Consider the following 12,419-nt stretch of genomic DNA (forward strand, 5'->3'; position numbering starts at 1 on the left):
CCTCTTTTTTTTAAATATTTGCATCATGTGATGTTTGGGGCCAATTTTTTTAAGTGCCATCCTGTCTGACACTGCAGTGCCACTCCTAGATGGGCCAGGTGTTTGTGCCGCCCACTTGGGTCGCTTAGCTTAGTCATGCAGCGACCTCGGTGCAAATATTTTAGGACTAAAAATAATATTGTGAGGTGTGAGGTGTTCAGAATAGACTGGAAATGAGTGGAAAATATGGTTATTGAGGTTAGTAATACTATAGGATCAAAATTACCCCCAAATTCTATGATTTAAGCTGTTTTTGAGGGGTTTTTGAAAAAAAAACACCCGAATCCAAAACACACCCGAATCCGACAAATACATTTTCAGGTAGGTTTTGCCAAAACGTGTCCGAATCCAAAACACGACCGCGGAACCGAATCCAAAACCAAAACACAAAACCCGAAAAATTTACGGTGCACATCTCTAGTAAAATTGCATAGTTTTGTGTGAAATTACTTGGCGCGTGCGCCCTGCGGCCCATACGCATGCGCAGAACAGCCGAGTTTTTGCCTGATTGCTATGCTGCAAAAAACAGCAGCGAGCGATCAACTCAGAATGACCCCCAATGTTTTGCTGCATCTGCAATACGAAACATATGTAAACTTTTAAGAAAACCTATCTCCTATATATTTGCCCAGATCTGTTACTCTGTGACTCATTTCCTAATGCTGGGTGGAGTCAGAGTGGTAGAGTCACAGATCTGGGCAAATAGGAGGAGGAGGAAGAAGAGGAGGAAGGCTCCCCTCAGTCAGTCAGTCAGTCAGCGCCGCCGCTGTATGTACCACCATATCTCCCTCCCGCCCCCGCCTCCTCCATCCTCCTCTCTCCCCTCCCTCCCAGGCTCAGCTTTCCCTCCCCAGCTGGCGGTGACTCCCAAGCTCGGGCGGAGAGATGCCAGCCACACTGAGACCGGCAGAAGAGCCGCAAAGCAGGTGGGCGGCCAGGGAAGCAGCATGGTGAGTATCTCCCCGGATCGGCTTCCACCCGGCCCACCTGCCCCTTTGTCTCCAGATCCATCCTGCTACGACAGCCTCCATGTCCCAGTGTACAAGAAATAATATCCCCCTATCAAAGTACACAGCCCGGATACTATTCCCATACCTCCTGCCCACCCAACACTGCATTTCAATACATACATATATACACTACACACATTACATACATACACTTCACTGCTGCACACCATCTATATATATACATACATACATCATACACTGCATTACTATACATAAATACATTGCATTACTACACACCATACATACACTGCAAACCATACCTCCCTCATCCGCGGCACCCTTGCACCCATTCCTGCTCCACCTCCGACGCCTTTGGACCACCTACCCCACCCGCGACACCCCTGCAACCGCCCCTCCCCCACCCATGGCACCCCTGCACCCATCCCTCCACCATCCGTGCCACCCCCGCAACCGTCCCTCCCCCACATATGGCACTCCCGCACCCGCCACTCCCACACCCAGGGTGGCTCTGGACCCCCACCGCGTCACCCCCACACCAGGCCCTCCCCCACCCACAGCAACATCGCACCTGCCCCTCCCCCATCTGTGCCACCCCCGCAACCGTCGCTCTCCCACCCACGGCACCCCCACACCAGCCACTCCTCCACCCGTACTCCTACCCCTACCTGCGGCACATCCGCACCCAGCCCTCCCCCACACACGGCACCCCCACAACCGCCCCTCTCCCACCCGCAGCACCCCCGGACCCCTCCCCCATCTGCATCTCCCTCGCACCCGCCACTCCCCCAACCACAGCACCTACTAGATGATTCATCGTGCTCTGCGTGTGCTGTTCACGCCGTCACAAGGGGATACGGCCCCTTAACCATTGCACACCCTTTGTCCGTGCAATATTTAACCACTCACAAAATTATGATTGGAGGTAAGGGTGGTCATTCCGAGTTGTTCGCTCGTTGCCAATTTTCGCTATTCTGTGATTTGTTGCTAAATGCGCATGCGCATGGTACGCAGCGCGCATGCACTTAGTTATTTAACTAAAAACTTAGCAGTTTTGCTGTTGTTCGTGTGGCGCTTTTCAGTCGCACTGCTGATCGGTGAGTGATTGACAGGAAAGGGGCGTTTCTGGGTGGTTACTGAGCGTTTTCCGGAAGTGTGCTAAAAAACGCAGGTGTGCCAGGGAAAAACGCGGGAGTGGCTGGAGAAACGGGGGAGTGTCTGGCCGAACGCAGGGCGTGTTTGTGACGTCAAACCAGGAACTAAACGGACCGAGCTGATCGCAATCTAGGAGTAGGTCTGGAGCTACTCAGAAACTGCAAGAAAATATTTAGTAGCAATTTTGCTACTCTTTCGTTCGCTATTCTGCTAAGCTAAGATACACTCCCTGAGGGCAGTGGCCTAGTGTTTGCAATGCTGCTAAAAGCAGCTAGCGAGCAAACAATTCGGAATGAGGGTCAATACTCCATATATTCAAAATATTGCACGGCCCAAGGGCATGCAATTTTTAAGGGGGTGTAGCCAATTGCGACAGTGTGAAGAACGCCGTAGGGAGCGATGAGTCACCTAGTGGTACAATTCTCATCTCAGAGTGTCTCAGTCATGACGGGCGTCTCATATAGTATGTCGTACGGCATATAGACACTAGAGGAGGCCTGTGTGCAGACTCCATCTGGGACTCCTCATCTCTAGTGATGTAGACTCTGGGGGTCATTCAGGTACTGTTGCTCCTGCAACCATCAGCACAAAGTACCGATTTGCAGTGCATGAACAAACGGGACCTGCTGCATGGGATGCAGCCTGGCATCAGACTGTCTTTGATTGACAGTCTGATGGCGTTTTGGGGGTGGGAAGAAGCCAGAGATCTCTGTCGTAAGATGGAGATTTCCTGGCCTCTATAACGAGTGGCTTGCGTGGCACCATATGTGCCATAAGCCACCTGATGGTAGGTGGTTTGATCCTATGCTGCGTCTTAGAATGCAGCTCGGATCACTAGTGCAGCAGGAGGCATCTGCATGTAATAGATGCCTCCTGCTGCATCTACATACAGTGCTATCACTTCTGCTTCCATGGAAGCAGCAATGATAGCAACACCAACCACACCTGAATGACCCCCTTGGGCACTAAGGTCACTAGGAGACCCCAGCATTGTCCCAGAGTCTACTGCACATGCACAGGTCTCTGGAAAAATGGTGCAGGGGGAATTTTCCCAGTGATTTTCTTACTGCACATTAGAGATGAGTGGGATTGGTTCTCTGGACTTCACTACCTTGGCCCGGATCCGAGCCCGGCTCGGGTTTTCCTGCTTGATTTAGAAACCAGAAAAAGGCAAAACGTCATCATCCCGCTGTCAGATTCCCGCGGGGTTTGGATTCCATATAAGGAGCGGTGCCGCGCCGCCATTTTTACTCCGGCATTGGAGAGTGTGGCGAGACGACATGTCTCCGTCCTCAGTGTCCTGTATCAGTACAGTGGTGGTGTCTTGTGCTGCATCAGTCCAGTCACAGTGGTGGTGTCCTCTGCTGCCATATGTCCAGTGCTGCTGTATAAGTCCAGTCCAGTGGTGCCGTGTTGTGCTTCATCAGTTCACACAGTAGCCAATCTTGCCACGGGCAAGCAGGACTTTTGCCCGGGGCGCCGCCTTCCAGAGGGCGCAGGGCGCCATCCGGAGGGCGCCGCACCAGGGAAAGATCTGCTGCCGCTGCCCGTTGCCCCCCGCTGCCGCTGTGAAGAGAAACTAGACGCGTACGCGTCTAGTTTCCCTTTGTGGAGAGGTCCTTTACTGTGCGGTGCGCGATCGCGCACCGCACATCATTTCAGTCTGTACAGGGGGCATAAATGACCACGCCCACTGTACGTAGCCACGCCCCCTATTGTCGCCCGGGGCGCACAGCGCCCAAGAACCGGCCCTGAGTTCACAGTACCTCTTTTACTTCTTTGCATGATATGCTGTTTGTGGACTAGTTTTTAAATATGTCATCCTGACTGCCACTGCAGTGCCACTCTAGATGGGCCAGGTGTTTGTGCCGCACACTTGTGTCGCTTAGCTTAGTCATCCAGCCACCTCGGTGCAACCTTTGGCCTAAAAACAATATTGTGAGATGTGGGATGTTCAGAATAGACTGGAAATGAGTGGAAAATAATGTTATTGAAGTTAATAATACCGTAGGATCAAAATTACCCTCAAATTCTATGATTTTAGCTGTTTTTATGTTTGTTTTTTTAAATCATCCAGATCCAAAACCAAAACACGAAAGGGTGGTTTTGGCAAAACCAATCCAGATCCAAAACATGAGCATGGAACCAGAACCAAAACACCAAAAGTACCCGCCGCACATCTTTATTACACATGTGTTAAACGCCAGGAAAATGGCTGCTGTTCCATTTACCTGGTGATTTCTGCAGTGCTGCTGTGTCCGACGTAGGCCTCCAGTGGCTAAGTGCAATATGTGCGGTGTGCACCGCACACAATGCTCCCAATATAATCACCCAGTATGTACTGTATGAGGACACATCTGTGTACTGTAATGCAGTGTCTAATACTAATGAGATCTCAGTGAAGATGAAATGCTTTGTTAGCGAAAATGTTTCATCCTGTTTTGTGCATTATTTTATTTTTATATAATAGCTTCTATTTTATGCTAAATGTGGCCTTTTTTATCTCTACAGCCTCAGAATTCTCAGCTAGAATTACACAGAATGTTAGACATACTGACTCATCGCCTATTGTCTGTCATGAGCAGCTGCTGTCAGCTCACTAATGTCAACATTATATTGTTTTTGCTAAGAAAAAAAAATACTCGCTACGAAAGTCTTTGTTTTCTCACTGTGAATGTCTCCATTTTATATAATAAAGCTGAAAAGGTCAAGAGTTATTAATATTTTTCTGTGTTTTGCTATCTAATCACAATCCTCAAATAACAAGCTGTCATCATAAACAGACCTTCTATGTGCACAGCAGCAAAATGTCTTGGAATGATTAATGACTCTGGAATGCTATGTAAGAATAGTAATTTAGGAGTAATAATTTAGTGTCTTCAGTAAATTAATTATGGAGAATTAATATAGTTAGTATATTTTAGTATAGTTGAAATGTTCACCTCATTTACATTTTTTGTTTATCTCACTGTCTTCCTTCTATAAGAAAATGTATTTGTCTTTTCACAGGCCCCAGTGTGGAGATTCCGACACACTAGACTCATAAGAGGATGTATCCAGGCAAATTCCTATTTCTCAAGTGTGAAGGAGGTATTAGTGTCATTTTCTACCATATTGATACTGATGGGTTCCACAAGAGCTGGCACTTATACTAAACTGTAACTTTAAACATAAGCTCCTCCCCTCTGCAACTCCTAGTAGGCCAGTACAACTTAAAGAGAGCAAGGAGAGAATCTGTGCAGTACACATAGGAAGTTCTGTCTAAGTACAGCCTCAGGGCCTGGACAACATCCAACAGTGCAAGCTCATCCTGGTCTCTGGAAGACAGCGAAGGACAAAAATCCAGAAATACAATTTCTTGGTTCAAGTGAAAATCATAATTTACTATCTCTTGGAATGAAGGAACCATCCTCAAAATGACACTATCATCATGAAAAATATGAGAAATATGAAATATAAGAAAAGTAGGCTTGCAATACAAAACACCCAACTCTGAAACACGCAGAGCTGAGGCCATGGCCATAAGGAAGATCAACTTGCTAGTTAAAATCTTAAATTCCATACAATCCAAAGACTCAAAGTGAGTCTTCTTGAGAGCAGAGATGACCTGATTAAGTTCCCATGGTGCTAGCAGTGAATAAAATGGTGGTTGAACCCACAACACACAATGCAAAAAGGTCTAACCTCTGGAAAAAGAGCCAGACACCACTGAAAATAAATCAACAGAGCCGAAATCTACACATTTAAAAAACTAACCTGTAAACCGGCCTCCAAACTGCCCTGAAGGAAATCTAAGAAACGAGGAAGGTGGAACCGGGAAGTATGAAAGCCATGCTTCTCACACCACAGGATGTAGATCTTGCAGACCCTGTGATAATTGCAGGACAAAACTGTTTTCTTGGGCTACAAACATAGTACAAACCACCAAGAAAAAAACCCCTTATCCTTCAGGAGCCCGGCCTCAAAAGCCAGACTGTTAACGCAAATCGAGGAAGGTCCTCGAGCAGAAATGTACTCTGCAGCAACAGATCTGGCCAAAGTGGAAGATGCCACCAGGAACTGCATGGCCAGTCTGGAACCACTAGGATTACCAGTACATATTGATCCCTGACCCACTTGAGCACCGGAGGCAATTGGGATTGGGGAAAAGAAATGCTAGTTGGAGGTCCCACAGAACTATCATGGCATCCACTGCTGATGTAATCCGGTCCCTGGACCTTGCACAAAACCAGGGAACTTTGTAGTTGTTATTAGAGGCCATGAGGTCCACCTCCGGAACACTCCACTTCTGGACCAACTGGTGGAAGACCTCTGGATTAAATGACCACTGCCCTAGGAGAAATGTGGTTCTTCTCAATTTTCCACACCCAGTATGAACATCACTGAGAGTGCCAGAACAAAAGCTTCCACCCAGGAAAGAATGCAGGTCGCTCTGATGATTTACATATGCATATCATTGAAATAACGTATGATCGCAATACTTTCCTAACGCAGCAGGCTCCCTATAACTGCAATGATTTTTGTGAAATTCCATGGGGCCAAGGCCAAACTAATTGGTAAGGTCTGGAACACTTTGTCAGCCGAGCTGACTGTGAACTGGAGGAAAGAGTGATGACCTGCTCAAAAAGGAATGTGACATCGAGTAAGATCACAAATTTGTTGGCCCCCATAGATCACCGTATAAAAGAACATAGTATAAATTACCTTTGCGCTTATATACTGCAGGTGTGTATAGCAGAAATCACATGCTCCAACACTAACAAAGTTTTAAAAAGCACAAAAATGTATTTAAAAAACAAGAATTTATATGCTCATCTATAAATATATAACTATTTGACTGATCAAAACAATATATATGATATAAGGATTAGACATAAAATATATATATCCTACCAGAATATAAAAAAAAACTGTTTAAATAAAAATATATAAACAAATACACTCAGGGAGATGGATCCCTTTCAAGTATTAACGTATATTAGCTGTAATCATATGAGATGATGTCCATCTTTTACATAGGCTTGAAAGCTTAAGTGAACAATCCCTCCTATGGCATGGAGAGTGCAAAAGTCTCACGAGACAGTTGCATTACCTAGATTAGAATCCTCCAGCAGCCAATGCACTCTTTAACTCACTGTGGAGCCAGCATAAATTGCTGCTGCGATGCATTGCTGTCCTTAATGCTGAATGCCGGGAGAGCCGTGTTTGGGGTAGGCTCTAGATGCAGATATAAATGCACTGGTGACGAATAGCCAATGATGATAGTCCCATATCGCCTGCTGCAGTGCTCCGGCCTCTCCGCCGTATTGCTGCGACGTCAGTATAAATCCCAGTGTGGCAATGTGATGCAAAGCACAATAGTACTTTTTCGAAAATATAGTGGGGTCCAAATGGGGGGCTCTGACGCGTTTCGTACCTCCTGTAGGTATTTTATCAAAGAGTGACTGGTGTCACTTCCAAGACCCACTTTAATAATGCCATAATTCTTCTTACATACTGTAGGTGTGTTAATTAGATTCCATTCCACACACCTGTCTAGATCCACCTCCTGAACCACCTTTCTGAGAGCAGAATTTAAACAAAAAGTACTAATCTCATATAATTTCTCACAATATACTAATCTCATATAATTTATCACAATATAACAACCATATCTTAATATAAATCCACAAATCCGGACATCCATCATAACTTTTCAAAAAGTATATCCAATCTAATAACTACTTTTCTCCGACATGCAGACAGAGGACATAAAGAGTTCTTCTCACATATTTTCCTTTTTTCTCACCCATACCCCAGTGATTTAACTATTTCATCTAACTACACATGATTACTATTATAAGCACAGATGGTTAGAGGGATTCAGACATCGCAATAATAAATATATATATACCTCAAAAATCCCAATATATTTAATTGGATAAAGCTGTATAAAAAAATATAAACAGACTGCAAAAATATATATAAATTATAACAATAATACAACAAACTATAAATTCTGGTCCTTGAACCCGCGACCTTTTTCATTGTAATCCTATGTATTATTTCTAGACCACCGTGCTCACATGTTGTTTTGTATCATTCTAAAGGAACTAATCGCATTTATCCAATTTATCATCCAAACACTAATATTCTTGGTAACAACACTAAAATGTATACATATAAAACATGTACCCTCTTGAGTCCCAAAGTTATGTTTGTTTATGTAATGTGTGAAAAATAGAGCATAAAAAATCAGATTTTCAGAATCAGATGAAAATTGTTTGAACTATCAATGGCTAGAACCTGTGACCCTGAATACCCTGATCTTTCACACTACTCCTCAGACCATTCCAAAGTTTAATGGGGTATCAGTCCAAAACACTTCCCCCGCCACCCCCTCCCTTATTATGCTAGATTAAACATATATACATAAGTTTGTGACCAGATAAAATACATTGATTATAATTTTTTTACAAAAAAAGGCAAAGTGTAGTAAACCCCCCTTTACTTAACCTACCCTCGGAAAGATAAACCTACCCTTGGGCTGATAGTTAAATAAGAGACATCTGTTTGTGAAGAAGGAGTTACATCATAGGTGCAGGGTTTCTACGCAAAGTACTCAGTCTATATTGTCATTTATTCCTTGTGGAAACGGGGTCTTCAACTTAAAAATCCACATTGCTTCTTTAGTACAAAGAGGGCAGAACTTATCTCCTCCCCTAGGGGTTCTCCTAACATGGTGAACCCCTATGACAAGTAACCCCTCTGGGTTATATTTATGCACCTCACTGACATGTATGATAACACTGTGGTTACAATAAACCTCCAAAATGTTCAGCCTGTGTTTTCTAAATCTAATCTTCAGGCTTTAAGTAGTCCTGCCCACGTACTGCAGGCCACAGGGGCACTGCAGTACATAGATGCAGTAAATGATTTCAGAGTTAATAAACTCATAGATTTTGAAGTTCTCTTTGCTGATAAAAGATTGTACACTAGTGGTCCTATTGGTGATATAACCACAAGTTATACATCTGGTTCTGCCCCATTTATGACATACAGTGCTTAATATTTAACCAATTCCCCAAGCTTTGACTTACAGGGGCGGGTCCAGAAGCCTTTCTCAACATACTGGGAGCTAATATATTCTTTAAGTTTTTCTTTTTCTTAAATATCACTCTAACTTCTGGTGTAATAGCTGTTTGTAATATTGCATCTTGCTTCAATATTTGAAAATTATTCTCAAGAATTCTTTTAATTTTGTTTGATTAATTGTTAAACTTCGGAAAAAAATAAATTTGACTAGGGTTAGTATAATTATTCCTTCTTAAAAAAGGGGCTTTCTATTTTGGAAAAAATTGTTTTTTCCTATCACTTTTTTCAACTTACTTATAAGCTGCCTTCCCTAGATAGCCTCTAGAGATAAAGTCTTGAGACATCCAGTCTGCTTGTGTTCTAAAGTCAGCTAATGCAGAGAAGTTTCGACGTAGCTTACTCAGCTAACTAAAGGGGATATTATGTAACCAGGGTTTATGGTGATTATTTGAATAATGTAAAAAATTGTTTGTGTCGACTGATTTCTTATAATTCTTTGTCGAGCTATACATGCCCTCAGTGGAAATTGTTAAGTCCAAAAAGTTAACCAACGTGCTTCTAAATGTATAAGTGAATTTTCAATTAAAATCATTACAATTAAGATGTGTAACAAAATCAAGTGCTGTGTGATCATCACCATTCCAAATAATAAACAAATCATCAATGTAATGGTCATAGAACACTAGGTTTGCACTATAGTGCCCTTACCAAATATATAGTTGTTAAAAAAAAAACATGTAGAGGTTGGCAAAGCTTGGCGTGAACCTAGTACCCATGGCCCATGCCCATCACCTAAAGAAAGAACTCACCCTCAAAAACAAAATAATTGTGTTTAAGTATAAACGTGATTCCAGATAACAAAAATAATCTCTTTTTCTCTGAGATCCCACTAACCCCTCTAAGATAACTCTCTATCACTTTGACCCCTTTCTCATGTCTATAGGGGCTGTACATCTAGAGAGAGAAAATCATAACCTGGTTTCCATTGAATATCTTGAATATCTTGTCCTTTGCATCACATTGCCGCACTGGGATTTATACTGAAGCTGCAGCAATATGGGGAGGGGCCAGTGCACTGCAGCAGGTGATATGGGACTATCATCATCAGCTATTCGCCCCCAGTGCATTTATAGCTACAGCAGGAGCTTCTCCCGAACACGGCTCTCCCGGCATTCGTCATTAAGGATGGCAGTGCATCGCAGCAGCAATTTATGCTGGCTCCACAGTGAGTTAAAGACTGCATTGGCATCTGGAGGATTCTAATCTAGGTAATACAACTGTCTCATGAGACTTTAGCACTCTCCATGCCATAAGAGGGATTGTTCACTTAAGCTTTCAAGCCTATGTAAAGATGGACATAATCTCATATGATTACAGTTAATGTATGTTAATGCTTGAAAGGGATCCACCTCCCTAAGTGTATTTTATTTATATATTTTTATTTAAACTGTTTTTTTTTTTTAATTCGGGTAGGATATATATTTTATGTCTAATCCTTATATCACATAAATAGTTTTGACCGGTCAAGTAGTTATATAATTATAGATGAGCATATAAATTCTTGTCTTTTAAATACATTTTTTGTGCTTTTTAAAACTTTATTAGTGTCGGAGCATGTGATTTCTGCTATACACACCTGCAGTATATAAGCTGAACAAGGAATAGGCTGAAGTAGAATCCCAGTTTCTGTTCTAGCATCATAACTGGAGCAATAACTACTTCTGAAAGCTGAGAATTTAAAGCCTGGACTAAGGCCACCCTATTCTCCGCATCACCGGCAAAAGCAGTGGTGAAAAAACTTGGAGGAGGACACCTGAGGTCAAATACATAACCTTTGGAAATGATGCCCAGCACCCAGGAGTCAGAAGACTACTTCACTCACCGGTACCTGAACTGGAGCAAGAATCCACCTAACCCCAACCAGACAGGGTAGTAAAAGGCACCATCAGGCGCTAGGCTTCTCAGAAGTCCTGGCTCCCAAGCATCCAATGAGTGCAGAAAAATGACTCTTTGGCTCAGATTCCCTGGCAAGAAAAAACCTGCCTCTTGAACGGAAGAGCAAAATGCACAAAACCTTGTACACTGCTGCTTGGGGGCAGCCACTGGAAGAAGAGTACTCTTCCCACCAGTGGCCTTGGCAATGATAGCATCCAACTTATGTCCAAAATTAACACCCCCTACGAAAAGGAAGCTCCTCCAAGGACTGCTTGGACTTCACAAGCACATAGCCAAAGGGCCTGCTGAGAGGCAACAGCTGTAACTAAGACCTGTGACGAAAGCTGAGCCTCGTCTTGCACTGCTTTACAAACATATTCCCATGCTCCCCGGACCTGCTCCATCAAGTTCATCAAGGAATTCTTGGAAGAATCACCCTGGAGTCCTGCAACGTGCCTGTCAGCCCAAGTCTCCATGGTTCGAGCCACCCATGCCGGGGCAAGTAAAGGATGGACAATCACCTCAGAACCAATAAAGACAGACAACCTTAAACTTCTTGTCCAGGGGATCCTTAAATGATGCAGAGCCCTGAACTGAAAGCACCATGTGCTTCGCTTATCGTGCCACAGGGGACATTCACCTTTAAAGACTGTTCCCACTTGGCCACATGGTCCGTCAGAAGGGGATACAGAGAAGCAAACCTACCTGGAATAGAAATCTTTCTATCCAGAGTTTTTTAAGCCTCCTGAAGAAGATCAGAAAGTTCTGAAGATGAGGGGAACATAACCACCCGTTTGTGAGGATGCTTTAAAAGGACCCCCTGCTGCCACCTGTGTGTAAAACTCCAATCAGTCAAAGGTCTGCCGTACTGTGTGTGTGTTTTTTTTAATTAAAAGTGTTTAGTACATCAAAGTAACTGTCATTTTGACTAGTATTTTGCCTGTAGATTTTTTTTTAGCATTTTCCAACTTGTCTAATAATGCTGAAACCTGAGTATCAATAATAATATTTTATAACATCCAGTACAATATAATGAAATTAAATAAGGAACTCATTAAGAATGCAGAGGTCTATGTACTAAGCCTTGGAGAGAGATAAAGTGGAGAGATATAAACTACCAGCCAATCAGCTACTAATGGCCATGTCACCAGAGCCAATTAAGGAGGCGGAGTGAGGACACAGTGCCCCGGGTCCCCCTCTCACTGTGCAGTATTATAGAGGAGCTCTGCACTGCCTCTGTTACTGCAC

At 43.5% G+C, this 12,419-nt stretch overlaps 1 long non-coding RNA gene across 1 annotated transcript in view; it reads left to right on the forward strand.

Annotated features, from left to right (window-relative positions):
* The window catches only part of LOC135051304 (uncharacterized), a 109,271-nt gene extending 102,390 nt beyond the window's left edge, over positions 1-6,881 (forward strand). Inside the window, exon 3 of the long non-coding RNA XR_010242173.1 lies at positions 5,172-6,881. This is a non-coding gene — a long non-coding RNA (uncharacterized LOC135051304). The remainder of the gene's footprint in view (positions 1-5,171) is intronic.
* Positions 6,882-12,419: the final 5,538 nt, after the last annotated feature.

This window comes from Pseudophryne corroboree, chromosome 2 (assembly GCF_028390025.1).
Source record: "Pseudophryne corroboree isolate aPseCor3 chromosome 2, aPseCor3.hap2, whole genome shotgun sequence".
Lineage (NCBI taxonomy): Eukaryota > Metazoa > Chordata > Amphibia > Anura > Myobatrachidae > Pseudophryne > Pseudophryne corroboree.